The following is a 27,306-nucleotide window of genomic DNA, read 5'->3' as shown; positions in this document are numbered from 1 at the left end:
GAGGCAAAAGGAAATCCACCAGAGGAGGAATGCTCCTGGAGTAGATTACATCGCTAGGCTGATGTCAGACACGGCCTAGGCATCAATTTACCAAAACCAGAAACAACATGCAGCATTGCAGCATCCCTAGACTGTCCTTTGGCTGCAGAATAATGCAGGGTGGGGAAATCGTTTTCAGTCAGGGCGACCTCGAGGACAACCTCCCAAGAGCCGAACACAAAGAGGCTGCAGTGGGTGTCAACTACTTATCCCAGCCGTGCAAAGTAACAAAGGCACTTGAGCATATTGTGAACTTCCAGGATTGGTCAGTCGGATGTTCATTACTGTCCACTGACTTGTAAGAAGACAAATTGCAAACAAAAGCAGATTATTTTTTAAAATAAGCTAGTGATCACAGCAACTACCGTATTGGCCTGAATATAAGCCACACTCTTCCCCCCCCCCATTCCGACCATGAAAAGTTAAAGTGCGGCTTAAATTCGCAACCTTGCAAAAATAGGCGAGGCAAGATTGCAGCGCGTAGCTCCTAGGACCACCAGCATAAGACACAATTTTAAAGGTAAAGGGGCCCCTGACCATTAGTTCCAGTCGTGACCGACTCTGGGGTTGCGGCGCTCATCTCGCATTATTGGCCGAGGGAGCCGGCGTTTAGCTTCCAGGTCATGTGGCCAGCATGACAAAGCCGCTTCTGGCGAACCAGAGCAGCACACAGAAACGCCGTTTACCTTCCCGCTGTAGCGGTCCCTATTTATCTACTTGCACTTTTGACGTGCTTTCGAACTGCTAGGCTGGCAGGAGCTGGGACCGAGGGGAGCTCACCCCGTCGCAGGGATTCGAACCGCCGACCTTCTGATCGGCAAGCTCTAGGCTCTGTGGTTTAACCCACAGCGCCACCTGCTTTAAAGGAGCGGCTTATATTCGGGTATTGTCTTTTCTCTCCCCCCCCCCTGAATTTTAAAGGTGCAGCTTATCTGATCTGAGGGTGCAGCTTATATTCAGGCCAATGTGGTATAACTTCAGATATTTGGGCCACTTGTGTGGCAATAAATTCATCAGTCCTTGAGGAAGGAACTCAGGAGGCTCTCTGAAGATTAAGCAGGAAACTTGCCATAAAGAGGATGTACTATGTGTTCTTTGAGCTCCTTATGGAAACGCCCGGAAAAGAACACAAGAGATTGACCTCTGCACAGTTAACACGGACCACGTCTGTCTGGGTCTCGGGCCAATCTGCCATCTAAAATATTTGAAGGTAAGACACTGAAATGAGCCCATAAAATGGTTCTTCTATACTTGGGTATTCTTATAAAAATGTTAAATATGGCACCCTGGTCAGGCCTAACAACCATGGATGGTCACAGGCTTAATCAATTCTTGACGGTTAAAAAGGATTTCACACACTGGTGCTCTGGGATGCCCATAAATGTTAATTAACGTTCTAGAAAGCCACCAAGGCAAATTAATTTTTTATGACGGCTTTTAATTTTATATTTATAATCATTTCTGAAACGGCTGTGTGTGGGCTGGCTCAGGGTTAAACCTGCTCCGGTTACAGTTCTGCCCCCGCCCAAACCCCCAACCTGGAGAAGCTTTCAACCAGGTTGGAGGAGAAACTCAGGCCCGTCTAGATCCTCCACGATGTTGAACTCAAATCCCATCAGCCCGAACTAAGGATTGAGGAGAAATTCAATTCAGTTCACACTGAACGGTGACCCTACAAAATTCCAGCTTTCCAAAGCAATATCTGCACTGCAAACGCAGACATCATTTGACAATCGCAATACAGTGGTACCTCGGTTTAAGTACACAACTGGTTCCGGAAGTCTGTACTTAACCTGAAGCATACTTAACCTGAAGCGAACTTTCCCACTGAAAGTAAAGAAAAGTGGATTAATCCGTTCCAGACAGGTCCGCGGAGTACTTAAACTGAAAGTACTCAAACCGAAGCGTACTTAAACCGAGGTATGACTGTAAATTCTTCCTTCAGTGTCATTGGCCCAATATTGTGGGTAGGGTTGCCACACACCCGGAATTTCCCAGACATAACTGGAATACTGCAGTCGGAAGTAGTGTCTAGGCGGAAATTGCAAAAAATGTCTTGGAAAATCCGGGTGCATATATGGCAACTCATGTCGGCAGTGACATTTTTGGTGATTTTTCCTTTAAATTAGCTCCAAAACACTATTTATTTTTTGCAGTTTTGCCAAAGAAGATCAACAGCTTTGCTCCCAAAAGCTCAACAACTTCACCTTTTGAAATACGGCAACTCTAATTGTGGCAAACTCTTCCATGCCTCGTGGATGTCTTCTACTACAATCTCTATTAAGCACAGTCAGCAAAATGACAGGAAGGTGTGTATCCCATGAGCGAGAAGGCCCCTCTCCCACCATCCCCATTTGCCTTAAGGATGTTCCAGCCTAGAGCTTTGAACATACAGTATAGGGGTCAGCAAACTTTTTCAGCAAGGGGGGGGGGAGGGTCCACTGTCCCTCAGACCTTGTGAGGGGGCTGGACTATATATATATATATATATATATATATATATATATATATATATATATATAGGGGAATGAACGAATTCTTATGCCCCACAAATATACCAGAGATGCATTTTAAATAAAAGGAACACATTCTACTCATGTAAAAACATGCTGATTCCTGGCCTGTCCGCAGGCCGGAGTGAGAAGGCAATTGGGCCGGATCTGCCCCCCCCCCAGGCCTTAGTTTCCCTACCCATGTTATATAGACTGTCTCTTGTGCATTTAGTAGTTGTGGCCACTAGGGGTCAGGATTGCCTTCTCCAAGGCTTCATTCTGTAAAGCTGCCATCAGGAACCTAGGTAGTGCCCTCCAGATATTGTGGAGTACAACTCCATTGGACTGTAGTCCAAAATATTTTGAATGCTTTAAGGCGGCAAAGGCTGATATAAAGGGATCTGGAACTGCTTCTAGATGGTGCCTGTCATGATTGTTATGCTGTTCTCCAGCAAACATTAAGAATGTAAGAAACTTTGGACCAGGCCAATGGTGGGTGGCACTGTGGGTTAAATCACAGAGCCTAGGGCTTGCCGATCAGATGGTCGGCGGTTCAAATCCCCGCAACGGGGTGAGCTCCCGTAGCTCGGTCTCTGCTCCTGCCAACCTAGCAGTTTGAAAGCACATCAAAGTGCAAGTAGATAAATAGGCACAGCTCCGACGGAAATGTAAACGGCAAGCATCCCCAAACTGCGGCCCTCCAGATGTTTTGGCCTACAACTCCCATGATCCCTAGCTAACAGGACCAGTGGTCGGGGAATTGTAGTCCAAAACATCTGGAGGGCCAAAGTTTGGGGATGCCTGGTAAACGGTATTTCCGTGCACTGCTCTGGTTTGCCAGAAGCAGCTCAGTCATGCTGGCCACATGACCCGGAAGCTGTACGCCGGCTCCCTCACCCAGTAAAGCGAGACGAGCACTGCAACCCCAGAGTCGTCCGCGACTGGACCTTACCCTTTATCTTTTAATGGCCCATCTAGTCCAGCATCCTGTTCTCACGGTGGCCCACCAGATGCCTGGGGAAACATGCAAGCAGGTCACGAGCATAAGAGCCCTCTTTCCTCCTGCAGATTCCAGTACCTGGTATTCAGAAGCCTCCCTGTTTCCCCTATGATATAAGTTAGGGTATGTCTATTCCCAGTGCAAATTCAATTCTAAGTTTAATAGTTCAGCAATCTACACTACACCATGTCGCTTCAGGGATACGCTAGCAAGCATCATACCACACTGAAGCTTGGTCTCCATAATGCAAGCGTCATGGCTTTTATTTTTTAAAAAATGTTTATCTCGCTCTTTAGCTGAAAAGGGGCTCCCAGAATGGCTTAAAGATGTCTTCAAGCTTACAGCCTAAAGGACATGGCACAAAAGGAAAAGCAATGGGGAGGGAGGAGGGTAAAAAAACAACAACAACTCAGAGGCTAGTTATTAGAGTCACAGTAATTGAATCCTATAATTGAGTTGAGAGTGATCCCAAGTGGCTGGATCTAGACACATAAAAAAAAGCATTTCAAGAAAATGTGTTGTAAATGTCATAGTGGGAAATAACATTGGCGAAAGATGGGACTCTGCAGCGCCATCTGGTGTCACAGTGTTATAACGCGTATAAAGCGCCTTTTCTTTACTAACGTAGCTGAATCCTTAGTGAAGTTCTTGTAAAGGCCCGCCAGGGTTGGAAGGATACAGAGAGGAGGAGCCAAATTTTGCTGGACTTTTGGCAGGTTTTATGGAGAGGTTCTGCATCTCCACCTCCCCTGATGTAATGGATGCTGCTACGGTAGGCGACTTAAATAGAAAGCCAGGTGGTGATGGTAAGGGAAACACTATTAGGTTTTTTTTACATTGCACTGTCTCTGCTTGATAGCAACTACAGCAAGAGTCAGAAACCATTTTCAGACCCAAGGCTGTGTTCCTTTATGAGCAACCTTCCTGGGTGGGGCGGGGCTGCATGCCTGTGGGGGGTGGGGCCAGAGACAATAGTGGGTGGAGCAACAGATCAGCTGGTGAGGGGTGGGGTCTGGCGAGAGTCCAAAGGGAAAGATGAAGAGGCCTCCTGAGCCATACTGGACCCATGAGCTGGTCACTTCCTGGCCTGATATGTGGGCTGGGAACAATCAGAGCCACTGAACTCTGACTTGCAGCATGAAAATATTATAATGTTTTTTAAGAGCATAAAAAACCAAATGAACAGGAAGTTACGGTGCACAAGAGAATGGAACATAGCTCTTTCAGAACACTGAAGGGTGTTAAAAGGCATGGCAAAATTTGGTTACCAGTTGGAAGTTTTATTAATATGCCTACAGCAAATAAGTGCTCCTCCAGCCTCTTTGGAGAGCCTTGATCTTGGCATGTTCAAATATATCAGGTAGGGAAGAGACCCCAGGACACATTTGTGATCTGAGCTTTCTATTTCCAGAGAAATAAAGCAGGGAATGAGGGTGGACAAATCTATCCACTTCAGTTTCTGTCTGTTTCTCATTTTTCCAGTTGAAAGTTCAGTTCTCCACAGTTCTGCAGCATCCTGGAGATTTTTTTAAAAATCCTTATGAAAAGTTGTCAGCATTTCAGAGCCATATACACATTTTGGGATGCAGTTTTGGCTAATAGACACACTCCGTCAAACGATGTATTATTATATAATGAAATTTTTGGCTGTTACTTTCAGGGACGTGTGTGTTTTAAGGCGCACTTTCCAATAATTAGGCATTTTTATACAAACTGGCTGGAGAACTGCATCACAACATTTGGGGAAGTGCAAAGTTTGATGATTAAGAAGAGTTTGGATTTGATATCCCGCTTTATCACTACCCGAAGGAGTCTCAAAGCGGCTAACATTCTCCTTTCCCTTCCTCCCCCACAACAAACACTCTGTGAGGTGAGTGAGGCAGTGAGACTTCAAAGAAGTATGACTAGCCCAAGGTCACCCAGCAGCTGCATGTGGAGGAGCGGAGACTCAACCCGGTTCACCAGATTACGAGTCTACTGCTCTTAACTACTATGCCACACTGGTGTATGTTTTGCTTTGCACAAGTGTTTGCGAAGTGCAAATCAGGTTGCTTCTCACTAAAACGCAAACAAAATTGAATCTCTCCTTCATCCCTAGAAGCAGACAGGCAATGCCGGTTCAAATATTAGCAAAGCTTTAGCCAACTGCATGCCCTCTAGCACAGCCATGGTGACGGGCTGATGGTAGCTGCAGTCCGAAAGGAGGAGACCCGGTTAGCTCAAAGCCCAACACAGAAGCCAGTGGGGATGACAGGAATGAAGTTTGCAATAGCTGAGGGTGGGGTCATCTTGCACAGCTCTTTCCTTCTGCCCTGTGACTTGCAAAGGTGGAATAAATTATACAAAACAGGCAAAAGTGCAGACTCAATTATCCAAAAGAAGGGCAATGATATGCGTGTGCATAATTCATAGCAGCCTACAAGATCAGGCTTTTCTTGCTGCAGCATTTGAATGGCCCTGACCAGCCTTACCAAGCTGCTGCTCTTCAGGTTTTGCTGGACTGCGAACCAACCATCCCTGGACTTTCGCCATGCTGCAGGGGGGGGGGCTGATGGACAGTGAAGCCACAAAACGTCTGAAGGGCACCAGCCTGGGGTCCTGCATTTTAGGGGGTTGGACTAGATGACCCTGGTGGTGGGTGGCCCCTTCTGCTCCTTGCTTTCGAGGGCACGGCCCCTGTTGTCTGTTTGCCGGTCCTGACTTGGAATCTGCTGCTGCTCACTTAAAATAATAGGCTGCGATCATATGATGCGGCACCTCCTCCTTTTCATGGTCCAGAAAACTTCGCTGAGAAGGCCTGTTGTTTGATTCCTCTCCCCTCCCCTTTGCCCCAAGAAACTCACAAGCTACTTTTGGACCGTTTATCTAAAAGCCAAAGATAAAACCCTTTGTGGCCGAGCCTTCCTCATAAATCCTGGCCTGGATTTGGCAGCCTTGGGACGGGATTGCATGTGTGTGTGCTTGTGTGTGTGCCTGTGTGCGGCTGACTCCCCGGTTTATGTGATAAACGGCGAGTTGGAGATTGGCTCTTACGGAGTTCTGGAGTGTTTATCTCGCTGGCGAAGTTGTGCAAGGCCTTTCAAGCAGCCACCGAGGGACCATGGATGTGCCAGGCGGCAGAGCCCGGTTGGCAGGCAACTTGGCAGCGAGATCACAGCAGCGCTAATTCTCCCAGGGTGGCTAAGAAGGAGGGACTGTTTAAAGTCCGCGGTCAATCAGTTTTGCAAAAGGAAAAGGGGAGCCAAGAGGAAGCTCGCCTCCCACACACCCTTTGCAGGCTCTGTTTTTATTTTCCCAGCTGTGCAAAGAGCGAACACCTCCAAGGAAGCGAAAACTGGACCCAAGACAAGCCACGTGAGTTTGTTGGGGATGCCTCTGGGAATCCTGTGGTATGAAATCTGTGCCCTTTTCTAAAAAGCGCTAACTTTTCTTCCTTTGCAGGAGGGCTTGGCTTTGTTTTCGGGCAAGTTCCAATGTGTTTGTACCGTTCTCCGCACAGATGGAGCGCAGATGGAATGCAGTCTGTGCAGTTTCCACAGACGGGCCCCGAATGTGTGGATCTGGTGGGGAAGAAGAGGCTGTTGCGGCTGTCCGTGCAAACCCATGAGATGCACGGCGATGCGCGAGCAAGCCTCTTCACCCAGACTTGCACGGGGGTGGGGTGGGGGACCAGTTGCAAAATCTGTTGTGCACGGTCTGCAGTTCAGCAGCGGAGCCTTAAGTTCAGCCTCTGACATCTGAAAAACATCCTGGAGAGCTGTTACAGTTCGGTGTAGCCATTTCTGAGCTTGGCTGGCGAATGGTCCGACTTGATCCGACGATCTGACTTGGTACGGTTTATGTAGCACATCACCTGCGGTGCAAAACAATGCACTCACTGGCATGGCTGTGGCATCGGGGTGCGCAAAAGGGTTTGAAGGAGCGGCATGGCCGAACGGAAGGATGCCAGGTTTCAAACTCCTGTGTGCTTGAAGAAGCCTGGTGTGTGCGGTTGCTTGCACTTAGAGCATGAGAAAGATCGCTATAAGCTACAGCATAACGTGCCTGCTGCCATCAAATTCTAATTTGGTGTGGGCTGTCAGACCTTTGAGTTTCATCTGCAGGGGGCCAGGGGGACACACTTCTGCAATGCTGCAAGTGTGTGGGGAAGTCTGACTGGTGAAATCCAAGAAACCAGAATGAGGAGAGGACTGAGCTGGATTTTAAGTGTTGGTGATTCTATTTAGAAGCTTGCTTTGCAGAGACAATGGGGATATCCTCTTCCCTGCCCCCCCTTAATACCTGTAGCAGGAGGACTGTGGTGTGGTGGATGCTGGAGGTCCTTCCTGTAGAACAAGCAAGGCCGGCTGAGATTTATGCACAGACCTGCTCCTTCCTTGCAAGATCTGAGCCCATCTAGCAGCTCATGTTTAGTAAAGCCTTGCTTCATTTCCTTGTAAATAAGTTCCGTTGCAACACCTAGCCAAACCATGGCTTTCATTTAGGCACATTATATAACACAGCACGAAAGCCAGCTAGGTTCTCTTGGGAAGGTGTGTCTTTGTTGCGAGCTTTGAGAGAGAGGGGTGAGTTTTGGGAAAGACTGCTTGGATTTTGCTGCTGCAAATGAACCCTTTCATAGCATGACCCAGCTTGAAGTCCAAGCTTCTTAAGCCCATGAGCTCAAAGTATGTTAAGCCACGGAGTGCTCCGTGGGAAGAGGCCAGCTCTGAATCCTGGCAAAGTGGGGCGAGGGGGGGCTTGCTCCTTCCCTGCCACTTAGGGGCTGCTTCCATTACCGCCTATTTCCCTCGTGCTGTGGGCTCCCATGGCTAGTTTTTGAAGTCGTATTCATACACCATTAGCCGCCTTCCCTATCGATCCTGTAGCTTCTTGACCAATTCTGCTGTGTTTGATGTGTGTTTTTATTTCTCAAGCCAGTTTCAATCCGGCTAGAAAATTATGTGGAACAAGTGGTAATGCGGACATTTCCTTCGCACATGCGTGGGCAATGCTTCAACGAGTAGGAGTTTTGTGGGGGCAGGGAAACCCCAAAATGGTCATGTTGTGTGTGTGTGTGAAGACACATCGGTCCCCTCTTTGATGTGAACATCACTGTGCAAATGTAGCTTGAGATGCAGCAGGGTGTGTGTGTGTGACCTCACTAATGGACACACGCCCTTTAACCAAAACAAAATAAAAAAATTCCTTCCAGTAGCACCTTAGAGACCAACTAAGTTTGTCATTGGCATAAGCTTTCGTGTGCATGCACACTTCTTCAGATACTTCTTCAAAGGGCCAGCCAGCCCTTAAAAAAACAAACAGCTGGTTAATGGGCACATGTTCCATGCTTCCCACACCACCATGCAGGTGGAATGATGGGGCAAGTTGTTGTTAAAGAGTCAAGAAATCTGAGAACATAAGAAGTTGCCTTCTGCAGAGTCCGCCCATCCAGCTCAGTTTTCTTGACTTTGACTGGCAGTGGGCTCTCTCCAGGATGTTGGTCCGGAGTCAAATCAAATCAAATCAAATACCTTTATTGGCAACACAGTATAAAATATTTCAAGTCACTGGGATAATTAAAAGGACAAGGGTGATGCTGCCGAGGGTCATAAGGTCACACTGTGATCGTGTGCACTTAGATATTCTGGTTCACCCTTGGTTAGTCTTTCCCAGCCTCAACTGGGTTGAACCTGGGACTTTATGCATGTGAAGAAGACTGTGACACTGTTAGTCTACCTAGCTCAGGGTTGTCTGTGCAGATTGGCTATATTATTATTATTATTATTATTATTATTATTATTATTACCCCATCCATTCTGGAAGGCTCCCAACAGAATATTAAAAACATGATAAAACATCAAACAATAAAAACTTCCCTAAACAGGACTGCCTTTAGATGTCTTCTAAAAGTCAGATAGTTGTTTATTTCCTTGACATCTGGTGGGTGGGCGCCACTACCAAGTAGGCCCTCTGTCTGGTTCCCTGTAACCTCACTTCTTGCAGTGAGGGAACTGCCAGAAGGCCCTTGGAGCTGGACCTCAGTGTCTGGGCAGAACGATGGGGGTGAAGTTTCTCCTTCAGGTATACTGGGCCGAGGTCGTTTAGGGCTTTAAAGGTCAGCACCAACACTTTGAATTGTGCTCGGAAACATACTGGGAGCCAATGTATGGTCTTGGCGGCCACTTCCAATCACCAGTCTAACTGCCGCATTCTGGATTAATTGTAGTTTCCGGGTCACCTTCAAAGGTAGCCCCACGTAGAGCGCATTGCAGCAGTCCAAGTGGGAGATAACCAGAGCATGCACCATTCTGATGAGACAGTCTGTGGGCAATGGCTCTTCGGGGTTCCAGGCAGGCAGCTTTTCCAGTTCAACCCTTACCGGAAGGGAGAACTAACATGCATGCACTCCACAAGTGTAGTTCTTCTCCCCCCCATCCCACCATGCAGATGGAATGAAGGGGCAAGACGTTAGGAAACTGGGGGGGAGGTGGCGGGAGAAGGGGAGATGGAGAGAGAGAACACAGTGTGATACAGCAGCAAAAGAAGCTAATGCTATTCTAGGCTACATCAACAGAAGTATAGTGTCCTGATCAAGGGAAGCAATAATCCCACTCTATTACACCTTGGTCAGACCACACTTGGAATTCTGTGTCCAATTCTGGGCACCTCAATTTCAGAAGGATCTTGACAAGCTGGGAGTGTGGGCAAAGGAGGGCAACCAATATGATCAAGGGTCTGGAAACCAAGCCTTATGAGGAGCCGTTGAGGGAGTCGGGCATGTTTAGCCTGACAAAGAGGAGACCGAGAGGAGCTACAACAGCCACCTCCAAATATCTAAAGGGCTGACACATGGAAGATGGAGCAGGCTTGTCTTCTCCTGCTCTGGAGGGTAGGACCCATACCAATGGATTCCACTTACATGAAAGGAGCAGACTCCCACGAGAGGTGGTGGATTCTCCTTCCTTGGAAGCAGTGGTTGGGTGGCCTTCTGTCATGGGTGCTTTAGCTGGGATTCCTGCATTGCAAGAGGTTGGATTAGAACAGTGTTTCTCGACCTTTTTTGGGCCACGGCACACTTGTTCTATGAAAAAAAATCCCGCGGCACACCAACTCTGTGCCGCCCTATATTTAGTTTAGTTTGGAGGGGAGACGTAAAGCATGCCACTGAAGAACTTCTGCGCGGTAGCCAGGTGGACCCACCAGGCGCTCTCACCTGGGTTGGGGGGTGGCGAGGGGCCCTCTCCTCCCTATCTTTCCCTTTTCCCTCACCTGGGGGGGGCCTCCCTCCTTTTCCTCTTCTCCTGGGGCGGCTGGGGTGGCGACGGCTGCGGCGACGAGGCAGGGCCGTCGCGTGGTGGGAGGTCCCGGGCTTCGGAGCTCTTCCCGGCCGCAGACGGGCTCGCTGGGGGGCTTTAGCGGCTTCCCGCTTGATCCGCCGGGCGATTCCGACGCCCACGCGGCTGCCGTGGAGCCCAGGGGTCCGTCGATCCTCCAGCCGGGCGCTTTTGGTGTCGCTCCGGTGGGGTCGCGGGGGGGGGGGGCCTCCAGCGGCTCCCCGGTCGATCCGCCGGGCTCACTTGGCGCCTGCGTACCGGCGGTGGCGGTTCCGGCGGTCCGGAGGCTAGGCTGGCGGCACGGGCACGCTGGTCGCTCTCAGGAGCTTCGCGCTGCCGTGCCGCGCGCCATCTTGCCTCGCCGGAAGTCCGTCAGCAATGCAAAGCGCCCTTTTCCTCGCCGCACGTCGCGGCACACCAGCCGGTGTCTCGTGGCACACTACTGTGCCGCAGAACACCGGTTGAGAAACGCTGGATTAGAAGACCCTCGGGGTCCCTTCCCACCCTGCAATTCTATGAGTCTAGGAGAGTGTCTGTGCGTGTGGAAAGAGAGAAAGAGATTCCAGATGGATGGGTCTGCGTGGTGGGTGGATTATCAGCGCAACGAAAGTGGCTGCTGCGTTTCCACTTCAACCCAGTTTGTCCTGTACATTTTCCTGTCGGGCCCGAAGATTTGTTTTGTTCCACGGTATTTATCTTTCCTAAGACGTTATCTCTCCTTTCATTTCCGGCCCTGGGCAAGAAGCATCTTCATAGGCTGGGGTTGTGGCAGAGAGAGAGAGAGGCCTCGATTGCTGCTGCTTCTTTTTAAAGGAAAAATATGCACCACATTCCAGCCACTTTCCTCCTTTGCTGAGGCTCCTGTAAGACTCAGGGCTGGGTGCTTGCAGTAGGCCCAGGGCCCACCCACACCATCGCAGGTACCGGCAGTTGCTCCCCCAGCCCCACTGGCCTCCGGAGCCTCCTGGCCCTGTTCTTCCTCCCCTTGACCCTTCTGAACAAAAACAAGGTGGGGAGGACATGAAGCTACTGTACATCCTTCCTTTCCCTTTGGGTAGTTTTGTTGATTTGGCACTGGGGGAGAGGGCTGGCGATTGGGCCGGATGGCGTGGAGAGGAGGAGGGGACCCCACAGGGAGTTTTGTGTCCGGCAGTGACCAGGCAGAACCTGCCTCCACCACTGGAGCATGAAGGCAGGCAACCCTCACCCCCCATTTGCCCCCGGCAACGGGTACTTAGAGGTAGAGTGCCTCTTAACGTGGAGGTTCCGTTTCAGTATCGTGGCTGATAAGGGTTAATAGACTTATTACGTCTTTCTTTCTTTTTTTAAGTGATGGGTGAGGAACCTTAGGCCTAAGGTGTTTGTCAAGGCCTTCTAGGCCCTCCGAACTCTCCCCAGGCTACTTCCCTCACTGACTTTGCTTCACACCCTCCTGGGGTGACTTTGCTTGGCCTACAACTCTGAGCCTGCCTTTTGCTTGCCTGGATGGAGGATAGAAAAGTGGTGTGTGTGTGTGTGTGTGTGTGTGTGTGTGTGTGTGTGTGTGTGTGTGTAAACTAGCCTGCTGTAGAAAGGTGGACAAACTATCCTAGAAGCATAGGAGCCAACTCCTAGGAGCCATGGGAGCCCTCCTAGGAGCCCTTAAAAGTATTTGAGGGAGCCGGACCCCCACAAAGTTGATGGGCATTCCCATTCAAATGGTGTGTATGCACTGTGTCATGTGATCAGTTATGTGGGGTGGGGCTTACCTGCCCCCCCCCCCCGCACAATATTTTATTCAAGTTAGCACTCCTGCCCAGGAGCGTGACATGTTCTCCATCAGAGGTAGTACCCCTCCCCTAATACCCTAAATATTGCCAGGAATATCCAAGGCTTCCTTTCACCGACTTGCATCCTTAGTCCCTCTGTCTCATCACTGTCTGGGCTATGCGTTAATTGCAGCCCCTCCCTGGGGATCGGAGGCAAGAGGGTCTTTCCTATCCTTGAAAGCTGTATACAATTACGCATGGTGTGCAGCTGGATCAGCGAAGAGCCCGGGAGATAGCTAGTTTATTTTTTGTCTGTTTGTTTACCTCCCCCACCCCTTTCTTGAATCTGATCCCCAAGGGCAAAGAAATTCAGTTATTAAAAACAACAACATGGATCTTACCAGTAAAAATTCTCTCTGAAAGTAAAGCTTGCAGTCATAGAATCGGACAGTTAGTTATCCTTGGCAATCTATAATGCGAATATACTGCTTTGCATTTCAGAGCCCTGCATTTCATGGTGCGAATGTGGAGGGGTCTGCACACTCAAATCTCCCCCTGAAAAGTCCCAGCTGCAAGTCCTCACAGGGGACGAAGAAGGGCCACTACCTCCGTAATCTTAGCCATCGGTCGTATGATGAACTAATCAGCCAGGCGGGTGATAACCTTGTGAGTTGGATACATCTTGAAAGGGGACTGAAGAAAGCCCTTTAATCTTGGCATCTTGTTGTGGGAGGCAAGGGGGTCCTGTTCCCCCATTTATTTCCTTTCCTTCCAAATATACATGGGTCTGTCGGGCTCCTTGGTTGGATTCCCAGGTATAAAGGTAAAGGGGCCCCTGACCATCAGGTCCAGTCGTGTCCGACTCTGGGGTTGCGGCGCTCATCTCGCTCTATAGGCTGAGGGAGCCGACGTTTGTCTGCAGGCAGCTTCCGGGTCATGTGGCCAGCATGACAAAGCTGCTTCTGGCGAACCAGAGCAGCGCACGGAAACGCCGTTTACCTTCCCGCCGGAGCGGTCCCTATTTATCTACTTGCACTTTGATGTGCTTTCGAACTGCTAGGTGGGCAGGAGCTGGGATCGAGCAACGGGAGCTCACCCCATCACAGGGATTCGAACCGCTGACCTTCTGATCAGCAAGCCCTAGGCTCTGTGGTTTAACCCACAGCGCCACCTGGGTCCTACAGGTATAAAATGCAATAATGGAAGGTCTCTCCGGCACAACAGAGAGAACTCCCAGCGTGGCGGGGGGGGGGTTCTGGATTAGCCCTCCCCCAGACGCAGTTGTCCGCTATGTTCATGCAGAAGGTCGCTGGTTCAATCCCTGGCATCTCCAGGTAGGGCTGAGAGAGAGAGAGAGAGACCCCTGCCTGAAAGAATGTTTATTTATTCCTAAAATACCCATATTTCACAAGAAACACTTGCAACGCAAGAAACACTTAGAACCCTGCCAAGTAGGCAAACCATTTCAGGCACCCCATAACAAATAAAACGCAGACGAAAGAACAGGCAATATCTTTTCCCAAAATAAACAATCCCTCCAAAAAAATTAAATTATACTTACCGTATGTTTTATTTGTATACATATAGATAAAATATTGTACTTCTTTTGTAATGATCTTGTCTTTTGGGGGGGGAATTAAAATGGACTTTTCTGGTGCCAAGTTGGTGTCAGAGGGTACAGAGGTGCCCACGGACTCCACTTTGGGGACCCTAGCATTAGTATTAATAAAGCCTTTGCAGCTGCTCAGGTCTTTAGGAAAGGGGGAAATTGAAACATCATCTGCCTGTGCAACGCACGAGTGGTCTTTGTGTGATGAATTGCACTTCAGTTTCAGTTGAATATTACACGTGCTTGATTTCGTTGATTTGTAAGCCGCCAACAAATGTGGGGAAGGCTAAAAATACCGAGTCGAAAAATGCATATGTATAATTAAAGTAATTATCTTCTGCACAGTGGGCTCTTCTTCCTCGCTCCCCCAATAAAAACAAGCACCTGCTATTCCTTTGCAAAGAATCTGCAGGTGGTTTGAGGATCCAGGATGCTTATATTGCCCGTTCATAACTGGGCATGGAATTGCAACTCGGGGAAAACATGATTTACTCCACACGCTCAGTGTGAAGCTTGATCAAAGGAAACTGCTGGGATCAGATCATTCGTCTTGTTCTGGGCGTGTCGGGGACAAGGGCTGCCTTCATGAGCTGCTCTAATGCCTTGTTGGCTGCTACAGGGAAACATCTGGCTGGGCGGCAGATTTCGTTGGAGAGAGGCCGATGAATTCATGTTTGTCTTTCTCTCTTAGCAGCCACACGATGAGCCCCCTGTGGGGGATGAGCACCCTCCATCTGTCCGTCTGTCCGAGTCCCGCATCTGGAACTTGAACCGGGAATCTCTCGCAGGTCTTTTCTGCACGGCTGACGCTGGAGAGATCTCAAGAGCAGGAGCCCCTGGACCACTGCTGGAGGTAAGCCGTCGCTATGGCAACGCCAGGGATGTTCGCAGAGCTAGTCTGGCTGTTATGACACAGGGATATGCTTTGACAGAGGGGGTTTTCCTCTCCGCACGGCTGGGAAGAGCAGGTCGGTTTTGTAGCAACCGCGACTGGACCTGATCTGGGCAGAGTCTGGCATTGTGCTTCCGATACAACTGAGCCAAGACAATGGAGATCTGGGTTACGCTGAGCCACCAGGTAACATTTTCCCGTCTGAAAGCCATAATTTCTCATGGAATAATGAGAGGCGTATGAGTGAGAACATGTGTGTCTTTGGTTTGGCGGGAGCTTCCTTGTTGAAAGCATCAGAAGCAGACACAGAGCGTAGAAGCATTGCTCTCTTTCCCCCTTCTTGTTCTGAGTGGGCTTCCCAGCCAGGAAACCCTTTAGAGATGTAAATGGAGTGAGACAGGCGTGGATACCCGGCTTCTTCCGCCTTCGCCGGAGCCCCATAAACGAATGAACCGATTTCACACTGGTTCATTTGCAAGGATCTAATGAGGAAGAATTTAAATGCACGTGCGGCGCATGTCGGGGAGTTTCCCCACACATTACGTTAAGTTGCGATTGTTGCATGAAATTAAGCGTCGGGGGATTTTCCCCTTCCACTGTCTCTCTGCATGATGTTCTGGGTGGATTCCGAAGGAAGCTAGCTTTCCATTTCATGCTTGGGTAGCCGGAGCTGGAATTGTGAGGCAGGGGAATGAAGGATGGGGAGGAGAGGAGCAGGTTTAATTTGATAAAGGCTGGGGCTCCTGCATCTGGTCGGATGTGGGAAAATGAAGACGGAGCTCAGTCTGCAATCTTTCCTCCCGGGAGCATCTCTGTGCTTGCAGGAAGAATCCAGCTCTCTCAACCACATGGTCTGAGATGGTCACGTAAAGCTGTGTGGGGTGTCAGATATGTGGGTCAGAGAGTGGGCACATCTATCTATCTCGATCTAGATCAGGCATCCCCAAACCTGGACCTCCAGATGTTTTGGGACTACAACTCCCATCATCCCTAGCTAACAGGACCAGTGGTCAGGGATGATGGGAGTTGTAGTCCCAAAACATCTGGAGGTCCAGGTTTGGGGATGCCTGATCTAGATATATAATTGTCAAGTACAGTGGTACCTCTACTTATGAATAACTCTACTTATGAATTTTTCTACTTACAAATGGAGCTCCGTCCGCCATCTTGGATGCGGTTTAGATAGGATTTTTTCTACTTACGAATTTTTAGATAGGGTTGCTTCGACTTACGAATTTTTTCTCCCAATGCATTCCTATGGGATTCGACTTACAATTTTTTTCTACTTACAAATGTGCGTTTGGAACGCATTAAATTCGTAAGTAGAGGTACCACTGTACTTCAGTCAGTGGGGGCAGACGATGCGGACTTTTATAGAGGGCAGAATTCATACCAGAGAACCCCGAGATGAAGAGTATGTATGCTGGGGTGGGGGGAAAACAGCACAATCTGCCCCCAGAATTCTTTTATGGAGGGAAGTGCTCTTGGAACAAGGGGAAATCTGGCTGTCTCCTGGTATGCCCCGCGGAGGACCTTAAGGTCCACAAATAACAACATTTTGGAGATCTTGAGCCATAAGGTGGTTAGATCGGTCTCAACTAGGGCCAGGGCCTTTTTAGTACTGGCCCCGACTTGGTAGAATGATCTCTGTCACAGGAGACCAGGGCCCTGTGGGATTTGACATCTTTCCGCAGGGCCTGCAAGACGGAGCTGTTCCGCCTGGCCTTTGGGCTGGACTCAGTCTGACCCCTATGTTTTTCTCCCTATGGTTTTGATTTGGGCTATTTTAAAATGAGGCTGCATTTTAAAATCTTAAATTGTATCTTAACCTGTATCTTAATTAATTTGTTTTTTTCTTTTATGTCTTATTGTAATTTTACTGTGTCAGTCGCCCTGAGCCCGGTTTCGACTGGGGAGGGCAGAGTATAAATAAAAATTTATTATTATTATTATTTATTATGTCCTTTTGACCAGGAAGGAGAGAGAGCCAACCTATCCAATAATCCTCTGGGACATACTCTGTGCTCTTCCTTTGCACAATGCGCCCTGCCCTTGAACTCTATGCGTCCTCAGAGCCCTTTATGGGCTTTGGGCTGATTCATGCAACGGTTTGTGAACCAGGTTCTAAAAGCCTCTTGGTGACTGTAGTGTTGGCTATCAGGATCAGTAATTGCAGGCAGCTGCAGAGAGGTGTTTCCAGCGCTCTCAGTGCCCTGGCAGGAGAAGCCAGGCCTTGCTACATCAGGGAAGGGGTGAGAATGCTAGAGTTGGAAATGGGGCTTCCCACAGGTGGGGAGGGCAGCTGCTACAGGCACTTCCTATCAGGCTGAGACTGGCTCACAAGCTGCTGTGTGTATTGGCAGTTTAAGTGAAGCTAGCAAGGAGCTTCCTCAGGCTTTGCCTGGAGGCTACTCACTTCCACTCCCCTCTTTGCTGGTGGTGGTACTGAAACTTGAAATTAGTCGGTTGGTCAATCGAATCTGGTAGGTTCGTAAGTCTCAAATGTGTCGTGAGCCCTGAAGGGTCTATTTTCATAATTCAAACAGAGATAGATTATGAAGTGAATATTTTCTGTGCTTGCACGGTTGCAGGACGAAGGGCAGATCAACACCATACTTTTAAAGCACATCGAATGCACCTGTAAGGCACATGGCTCCCCCAAAAGAACCCTGGGAACTGTAGTTCCCCCTGCTTGCAGAGCTACATTTCCCAGCATCCTTAACAATCTGCAGTGCCCAGGATTCTTTGGGAGGAACCATGTGCTTTAAATGTGTTTTGGATGCTCAGTTGCTTGCTCCCCTTTAATTTCTAAAGGAAATGAAAACGTCCCGTTTGCATGTGAGGGGTGTTGGTTTCGCTCGAACTATTTGCCAAAGGGAGCCAATCCGTTTGAGCTGTGGCTGCCTGCTAATCTACCGTTGTAAACCTGCAGGCCCCCAGGCCTCTCAATTTGGCCCTTTTCCAGGCCACGCCCTTTCCTCAGGCCACGCCCCTACCAGCCCTGTTCTACCCCATCCTCTTTAGCCTGGCTGGAATGTGCCCTTGAATCGCAGAAGCATCTCACTTCCCTAAGGCAAAGGCTAGCCAGACGTGTATCTAGAAACACCTGACTTTCGTCCAGCTGAATGAATGTAGCCTCTTCTATACAACGGCAAGAGGCACATCCGTAGCTCCACCCACTTTTAGCCTCTTGCCTTGCGCCAAACTGGCGGGTGGCCCCCAGACGGCTGCAGAGGAGGGAATGTGGCCCTCAGGCTGGAAAGCACATGTAACAATAAGCAGTCCGGGAAGGGTTAATCAGGAGATGTGATGCTGCAACGCGAGGGGAGGAAAAGAGCAGCATGTGACACGTGCAGGGTTCGCAGGATGCATTTGGGTAACGCAAGCACGAAGCTCCGAAGATACTTTGAAGCCCTGAAATAGGAGAGGGTTTTCCCTCAAGGCTTATTATGCTGGATTCGTAACTCAGTGAGCAAACGGTGAGGAGGCTGTTTCGCTCATCCCTTCTCATTACAGAGCTGAACGCTCTCGCTCTCTCCTGTGCAGGATCTGCCCATCAGCTGCCTCCCCCCCCCTTCATGGGAGGGGGATGGAGAATATCAGGGGCTTGCCCTCTGCAAGAAGGCCGTCCTTTCTTCTATTATGAATATATTACTATCTATTCTATGGGTATAACAACCAGCATTTGTGCATCGCATTAAACGTGCAGCAGGCTCCTGTCACCCTTACACCAGTTCTGGTATTGCAGTTTTGGTATCCCCATATTCCAGGTGGAAGACTGAGGCATAGTTCCCAGTGCGAGGGAACCTTGTTTGTTTGTAGCAGAGGCAGGGTTGCCAACGTTTTTATTGGCCCTTGTTCCTCTGCCTATAGCAGCAGAAATTAAATAGCTGCTGGCATGCTAAAATCTAGCAATCGGGCCTCTTCCTGGCATGGAGGTTTTCAATGGAGAAAGGCTTCAAACCTGATCAATTGATGCATGCTGACAGCTGCCAAGGGCGCAAAAGGGGAGCCAGATTTTTCTTTTTGCAAGACTTGGCATTTGGACCAGGGGACTCTGAGGTTCGTGGCCACACTATCAAGCCTTTTGAATCGGAACTTGCAGGAATACCCCCCGAAGGCTAAAAATACACTAGTTGAAAACGTTGAGCTGAGCCTTGATAGTTCTCCCTGGGAAGGAGGAATGCCTTTTAACGTCCTTTCCTGTGGCAGGGGCCCAGCCCAAAACAATGGCAAGGGGCTCAAAATGCTGTGCGGCCCTGTTTCTCGGCCAACGGTGCACGGCAGACTGTGAAATCCGGCCGGGGCTAACCTAGTTTTTCCTGCATTACTACAAGGAACTTTCTGTCTTGCTTCTGGGACACGCTCTGCTCCCCGCACCCCGCCAACCTCAGAGCGTTCTCTCCCCCCCCCCCGGCTTCCAGACAATGGGCTCAGCGATTCACATCCTCCTCCATGAGGCCTTCTCAGAGGAAAAGCAGTGGCTGGTGTGGGGCTGAGTTGCTGCCAAAGCTCAGGGCGTTTGGCCTTCATCTGACAAGGAGCACAATGCAAACCCCTCACCCTCTTATGGTGGCCAAGTGACAGAGAAGTCAGGAGTCCGCGCTGTTCTCATCCAGGTGGATGCAAAGTTAGGGATGCTTCTGAAATTCCCTTCATCTGACTTTTGGATTGGATTGGAGAGTTCTGAGTGGCATTAGAAATCCTCCTGTTTATAAAAAATATATATATGTCCAAACCATGCTCAGTCTGCTATCCCTCTCAGTTCATCTGGGACTTTCTCTCCCAATCCTCTGAAAGTGTATGTTGCAATACACAAAACGCTGACTCTGGACAAGGGCCGTAGCTCAATCCGGGAGAGCATGAGACTTTTAATCTCAGGCTTGTGGGTTCGATCCCCACGTTGGGCATTGAGGGGGTTGCACTAGATGACCCTTGTACAGTTCTATGATTCCGTGCAGGAGGTCCTCAGTTCCATCCCCAATGGCATCTCCAAGTAGGGCTTGGAAAGAGTCCCTGTACGAAACCCTGGCACTGCCGGTCAGTGCAGGCACTACTGAACTAGAGGGACCAATGAGCTGAATTGGTAAACAGCTTCCGAACCATCTTGATATGAAGACACTGCAACCGCATCAAAATTTCTTGGGTGCAGTTAAAAAAAAAAAGTTGCAACTGAAAAGTTGTGGCACAGGGTCCAAATCTGGAATGAACTTGTTATGTACTGAGCTGAATCCTAGAACAATAGGATTCAGAATCAGCGGGAGCTACCCAATCCAACTCCAGGTGGAAGTGAATCCGCAACCTGATTGGCCTGCTGGAGCAGCCAATCAGGCGGCTGGCAGAAGTGAATCTGCTACCTGATTGGCCTGTAGGAGCAGCCAATCAGGCTGCAGGCAGAAGTCAATCCACAATATAATTGGCCCACAGGTGTAGCCCTGAAGTAGCCAATCACGCAAGGCCCATTGTGTAAATAATGTATATAAGCAGTTGGTTTTGGGAAAAGAGCGATTCGTCTTCTCTTCTCCTCCTTGATGACTATGAGCTGAATAAAGAGCATGAAATTCACTCTCAACTCCGAGTATATTTCACTGGCGACGAAGGTGGGATCCTGCTGAGCTGACCGCCACCACGCACTGCACCGCAGCACCGCCACCTGCTGCACCGCTGCATCGCACCGTGCATCCAGGCTTCAGCTCCAGGACCCAAGGAACCCAGAATGGCAACCGACAGCAGCTTCTCGCCATTCAAACCAGCATCAGGAGACTGGGAAGGGTACGCCGCCCGTTTCAACTTCCTCCTGCAAGCGAAAGAAGTCACCAACGATGCCATGAAGAGGGCGACATTCTTCAGCGTCTGTGGAGAGGAGACGTTTGAAATCGCCCGGGCTCTCCTTGCACCTAGAGATGTCGCTACCGTCTCTTACAAAACAATAATGGAACGGCTGAAGGAGCACTTCTCACCACAGCCCTCGGTGGTAGCTTGCCGAAATGCCTTCTACGCAAAGCGGCAAGCCCCGGGGGAAACCATAACTGGGTTTGTGACCTCCCTCCGCCAAGCCGCCCGGTTATGCAACTTCTCAGAATTGGAGAACATGCTTCGTGACCGCCTCGTCGGTGGCCTGAGGGACGAGATGTTGCAACGACGCCTCTACGCCAAAAAAGACCTCACGTTCCAGATTGCTCTGGAGGAAGCCCTGGCAACCGAAGCCGCCGAGAGGTCAACGCAAGAGGCACGACCGGCCCCGCCATCCCAACCGAGGGTCTACCACGAAGACCTCACCGACGAATCCGAATCTGACAGGGAGGAAGTACACCGAGTACAGCGGCGCACTCAAGCAGCACACACACCACAGCAGCCTCGACGAGAAGGAGGGAACTGTGCAAGCTGCGGGGAGAACCACGAGAGGAGGACCTGTCGTTTCCGCAACGCAGAGTGCAGGCAGTGCAGAAAATTGGGACACATCGCCCGGGTGTGTCGGGCTCGACTCACCCGTCGACAAGCATCAGATGACCGACCCAGGAGCCCCAGGTCACACGGCACCATGCACCAAGGCAACTCAACGGAGATCACGGACTACCAGGTATTCCAGTTGCCCCATCCCAGCACAGAGAAAATTTATATAGAGGTACAGATAGAGGGAGCCCCATGCCGCATGGAGCTGGACACGGGTTCAACTCTATCCATAATCTCGGCCCGAACATTAAGGGAACTGTGCCCTAATGGGGGTCCCAAACTAAGGCCGGCCCCATTCACCCTCCGGGACTTCCAGAAACGTAAGGTCCCTACTATGGGGGTGGGGACCTTCAGGGTGCAATATCGAGGGCGAAAGCAACAATTGGACTTGCTGGTAGTTAAGGGCCCCTACGTTAGCTTACTGGGACTGGCATGGTTTGGACCTCTGGGGCTAGCCGTTACCGGGGTGAACCGCACTAGCTTACAAGTGGACGTGGACGCCATATGCAAAGAGTTTCCAGGGGTTTTCGATGGGGCATTGGGACGATATACAGGACCCCCCATTGCCCTACAGCTAGACCCCGCTGTACGACCCATCAGACACAAGGCCCGCCGGGTCCCGTTCGCCCTGAAACCCCGCATAGACGAGGAATTGGACCGGCTCGTGGAGCAAGGAGTGCTGGAGCCGGTGCCCAACGCCCCCTGGGAAACTCCAATTGTCACACCCGTCAAGCCTAACGGTTCGGTCCGCATCTGTGCAGACTACAAATGCACCATAAACAAGGCTCTCACGGCCCATGCATACCCAGTGCCAGTGGTCAGCCATGTCCTCGCCACCCTGGCTGGGTCAAAAATCTTTGGCAAACTGGACTTGGCCCAAGCGTATCAACAGTTGCCTGTGGACGAAGCCACAGCAGAGGCTCAGACGATTGTGACGCACAGAGGGGCATTCAGAGTAAAGCGGCTGCAATTTGGCGTTAGCGTGGCACCAGGCATATTCCAGAATCTAATGGACTCTCTCCTTAAAGGGATTCCTGGCGTCACCCCCTTCTTCGATGATGTACTGATCGCCGGGCCCACACCAGAGGAATTTGAGGACCGCCTCCGCTCCGTCCTGCACCGTTTCCAGACGGCGGGCCTCAAGGTGAAGCGGGAAAAGTGTTTACTGGGAGTGCCGCAGGTGGACTTTCTGGGATTTAAGGTGGACGCAGAAGGGGTCCATCCAACCGGTGACAAGGTACGGGCCATTTGTGAGGCCCCAGCGCCCAAGAGCAAGCCCGAACTTCAGTCATTCTTGGGACTATTGAACTTTTACCATGCCTTCCTTCCCCATAAGGCAGCGGTAGCGGAGCCCCTACACAGACTCCTAGATAAAAGGGCCCCTTGGGTGTGGGGCCAGCGACAAAGGGCCGCATTCCAGGCAGTCAAGGACTTGCTCGTCTCGAACTCGGTCTTAGCACACTTCGACGAGAGGCTGCCAGTGGTGCTGGCATGCGACGCCTCTCCCTATGGCATCGGCGCTGTCCTGGGACACCAACTCCCGGATGGAAGAGAGGTGCCGGTGGCATACTTCTCCCAGACGCTTGCTGCAGCCGAACGAAACTACTCACAGATTGACAAGGAGGGTCTGGCAATCGTGAAGGGCGTAAAAAAATTCCATGATTTCTTGTACGGGCGGCCCTTTACCATAGTGACTGACCACAAGCCGTTGCTTGGCCTGTTTGCCCCTGAGAAGCAGACCCCCCAAGTGTTGTCTCCACGTGTCCTCAGGTGGTCAATTTTCCTTGCCGGCTACCAGTATGCACTAATCCACCGCCCTGGGAAGGCGATGGGCCACGCAGACGCCCTCAGCAGGCTACCACTACCAGAAACAGGCCCCGACCCAGCGCCTGCACAAGAGGTTATGACCCTGGAGCTGCTTCCCGACCGACCCATTCAGGCACAAGAAGTTGCGCACCATTCCACAAAAGATAGGGTCATCTCCCGGGTCCTGGACTGGGTGTGGCGAGGATGGCCCAGCAGCAGCCCCGGGCCAGAATTCGCTGGCTACACAAACCGCAAACATGAACTGTCGGCCCACAAGGGGTGCCTGTTATGGGGAAGCAGGGTTGTTGTTCCCCAGCCCCTCCGCAAAAGGGTCCTCACAGCCCTACACGAGACACACCCAGGGGTAGTGAGGATGAAGGCCCTTGCCAGGAGTTATGTGTGGTGGCCGGGGATTGACAGAGAGATAGAGGCCTGGGTCCAACACTGCCAGACCTGCCAAGAATCCCGCCCGGATCCCCCAAGGGCCCCAGTACAGCCCTGGGAGTCCGCCCGACATCCATGGTCACGCTTGCACATGGACTTCGCTGGCCCCTTCCAGGGAAAAACATTCTTCATAGTGGTGGATTCCTACACCAAATGGCTGGAGGTCGCACTGGTACCATCCACTTCTACAGCGGCAGCCATCCGGGTACTACGTAAGCTGTTTGCGACCCACGGGCTCCCTGACACCCTCGTCTCGGACAATGGAACCGCATTCACGTCAGAGGAGTTCCAGACCTTCACAGCGCAGAACGCCATCCGCCACATCCGCTCAGCACCATTCCACCCTGCCACCAATGGCCAAGCGGAGCGCATGGTGCGGACCACCAAGGACAGCCTCCGCCGCATGACACAAGGGGACTGGGAATACCGCCTTGCCACATTTCTTCTAGCACAGCACAGCACCCCAAGCACAACGACGGGCCGGAGCCCAGCTGAATTACTAATGGGCCGGCGCCTTGCAACTAGACTGGACCGACTTCACCCCGACAGAGCTCAGGATGAGGTAGTGGTGGGGAAAGGCAGGAACCCCCGGACATTTGTGGCCCAGGACCCAGTGTATGCAAAGAATTTTGGGGCAGGCCCAGCATGGGTACCCGCCACAGTCACCAAGGTGACCGGTCCCGTGTCGTACGAGGTACTAACGGAAGGGGGGCAATGTTGGCGCCGCCACTGCGACCAGCTACGGCGACGATTCCCAGGAGGAACCCGGGAGGAGAGCGGGACAGAGGGGTCCCAAGGGGACAGCAGGGCAGTGAGGCCTGTAGAGCGAGAGGGGTGGGCAGGGGAAGCAGAAGCAGTAGGCACAGAGGGGCGCCCCGAGGCTGGAAGGACACCGGAACCAGAGCTACAACCTAGTGGTTCAGTGGCGCCAGACCAGACAGCCCCGGCACAGCCAGCAGCCTCGGAACACGAGCCAGAACCAGAACCCCTGACCAAGGAACACCCCAGGCCACAACGCACACGGAGGCGGCCAGCAGACCTTGGGGACTACGAATGCAACTTCCCGGGCAGGACTGGAACTTAGAGGGGAGGGGTGTTATGTACTGAGCTGAATCCTAGAACAATAGGATTCAGAATCAGCGGGAGCTACCCAATCCAACTCCAGGTGGAAGTGAATCCGCAACCTGATTGGCCTGCTGGAGCAGCCAATCAGGCGGCTGGCAGAAGTGAATCTGCTACCTGATTGGCCTGTAGGAGCAGCCAATCAGGCTGCAGGCAGAAGTCAATCCACAATATAATTGGCCCACAGGTGTAGCCCTGAAGTAGCCAATCACGCAAGGCCCATTGTGTAAATAATGTATATAAGCAGTTGGTTTTGGGAAAAGAGCGATTCGTCTTCTCTTCTCCTCCTTGATGACTATGAGCTGAATAAAGAGCATGAAATTCACTCTCAACTCCGAGTATATTTCAGAACTTGAGAAATCATTCTAGTTCAACCAGAATTTGAGAGGCATGGAACGCTGGGCAGATTGAGAAAGGAATGGATTGCAAATTTGCCGATATGCATGTACTGTATATATTCTCATTTGACCAAGGCTGGAGCAGAGAAGAACATTTTTTTCTTTACCCAGACAATTGGAAGCAGTTTGAAATAGGAATGGCTCTTTGTTCATGGTTTGTGCTGGAAGGGTTCCCAAGCTTTATTGCACCCGGAGGCACATTTTGAAATCTAAGGAGCTGGTGTGGGCTGCTTTCCATTTCACGGACAAAAAAAATCTTGTGATACTCAGGACCCTTCCCCCAAATCAAAGCACTATACCCCACCCCCTGCCCCAAATAAAGCACAGACAAAACAGCAAGTAACACCTCCCCCGAAAGATTGCATTTGGTCCCTGGACCGGTTCATTACTAAATGCCCCTCATTTAGGAAGTCCGCATGCAGAAATCTAGCCCTCCAAGTTCCACCTTGGCATCTTCCCTGAAACACTTGTTTTCCGTGTATGGGGAGGAATTCTTTGCATATAGCGTTCCATTAGATGAGACCTTCCCCCTCTTCATTCAGAAGTGGTACAGCTTGCACACAGGTTGAGAACTCCATAAAAATGAGACCCGAGTGAGACGGAGTCATGGTGAATGCCTGACTCTGTAGAGCAGGAGTGAGGGACCTTTGGCCTGCCAGATGAGACCGAACTAAAACTCCCATCAGTCTCCAGCAACATCTGGAGGCCCTTAGGTTCCCCACACCTTCCGTAGAATGTACTAGTGGAAAATAATGGAGATGGAGTTGAGATGGGCAGTGTCAATCCCATCTGTGGAACTCACCTTCAAGAGTTAAAAGAAAGTCCTTCTTCACAAAGCACATAGTTAAACTATGGAACTCCCTCCCACATGAGGCAGTGGTGGCCTTCCTACCTGGATGGCTTCCAAAGAGGATTCCTCAGATTCATGGAGGAGAGGGCTAACGATGGCTCCTAGCCATATGTCTATGCTCTGCCTCCACAGTTGGAGGAAGTAATGCTTCTGAAAACTAGTCACTGGAAGCCACAGGAGGGGAGAAGGCTCTGGGGCTCAGGTCCTGCTTACTGGTTCCCCCTCATATCTTTGGTTGGCCACCGTGAGAACAGGATGCCAGACTAGATGGGCCACTGGCCTTATGTTCTTATTCTCCACTTTCCCCTTGATTTAGCTAACCAGCCAGGCGCAAAAAGCCACAAGAGCGGGTCTCCTCTTAAGTGTTGAGAACCTTTTGAATGTTCGCCAAGGAAGGGATGTTCCCCCCACCCCTGCAGGGGGGGGAAAGGGGGGAAGTATGGCATAATAGCGTCTCATGACAAAATAATTACAGTGTTCGATCAATTCCAGGAGGATCTGCATTGGAGCCAAAACTGAGACGTACGTGAGTGGTGAAGGGCACAGATTAGTTTTAGCCTTGATAAAGTGAGTAGGGTGATCGTCACTCCATTTGGTTTCCTCTACCTGGGAGCAGCTCTATAGGGTCTTTTTTTTTTTCTTTAAAGGCATCCCCCCCATTTGTTCTGTGCGATTCTTTCACCCAGAGGTGCTCATCCTGAGACCTTCTGCATACAAATCCAGGAATCTACAGCTGCACCACGGCTCTCCGCAAAGGGTCCTTATATACTACATATTTCATTCATTCCTTCATTCCCCAGCCACTTTGGGTGGCTCCCAATAGAATATTAAAAACACAACAAAACATCAAACATTAAAAACTTCCCTAAACAGGGCTGCCTTCAGGTGTATTCTAAAAGTCAGATAGTTGTTTATGTCCTTGGCATCTGACGGGAGGGCGTTCCACAGGGCGGGCGCCACTACCGAGAAGGCCCGCTGCCTGGTTCCCTGTAACCTCACTTCTCCCAGTGAGGGAAACCACCAAAAGTCCCTCGGAGCTGGACCTCAGTGTCCAGGCCGAACGATGGGGCTAGAGAGCTTGGGGTGCAGTGGAGTCATTCCAGGCGAGGTTCCAAAAGAGAGCATGAGCCAGTCAAC

General features: G+C 50.6%; 1 protein-coding gene across 5 annotated transcripts in view; it reads left to right on the top strand.

Annotated features, from left to right (window-relative positions):
• The first annotated feature begins 6,307 nt into the window (after positions 1-6,307).
• Positions 6,308-27,306, top strand: part of LOC118075825 (semaphorin-4A) — a 75,494-nt gene continuing 54,495 nt past the window's right edge. Inside the window, exons 1-4 of one of the 5 annotated variants that reach the window (XM_035098143.2) lie at positions 6,308-6,885; positions 6,973-7,361; positions 13,097-13,261; positions 14,896-15,057. The gene's annotated coding sequence lies outside the window, so the exon portion shown is untranslated. Of the gene's footprint in view, positions 6,886-6,972; positions 7,362-13,096; positions 13,262-14,895; positions 15,058-15,081; positions 15,283-27,306 lie in introns of those variants that run through there. The other 4 variants (XM_060269981.1, XM_035098144.2, XM_035098148.2 and 1 more) reach the window with 4 other exon arrangements.

This window comes from Zootoca vivipara, chromosome 17 (assembly GCF_963506605.1).
Source record: "Zootoca vivipara chromosome 17, rZooViv1.1, whole genome shotgun sequence".
NCBI classification, from domain to species: Eukaryota; Metazoa; Chordata; class Lepidosauria; order Squamata; family Lacertidae; genus Zootoca; species Zootoca vivipara.
Note: the sequence above shows the minus strand (reverse complement) of the source record. Positions and strands in the feature narration are given on the sequence as shown.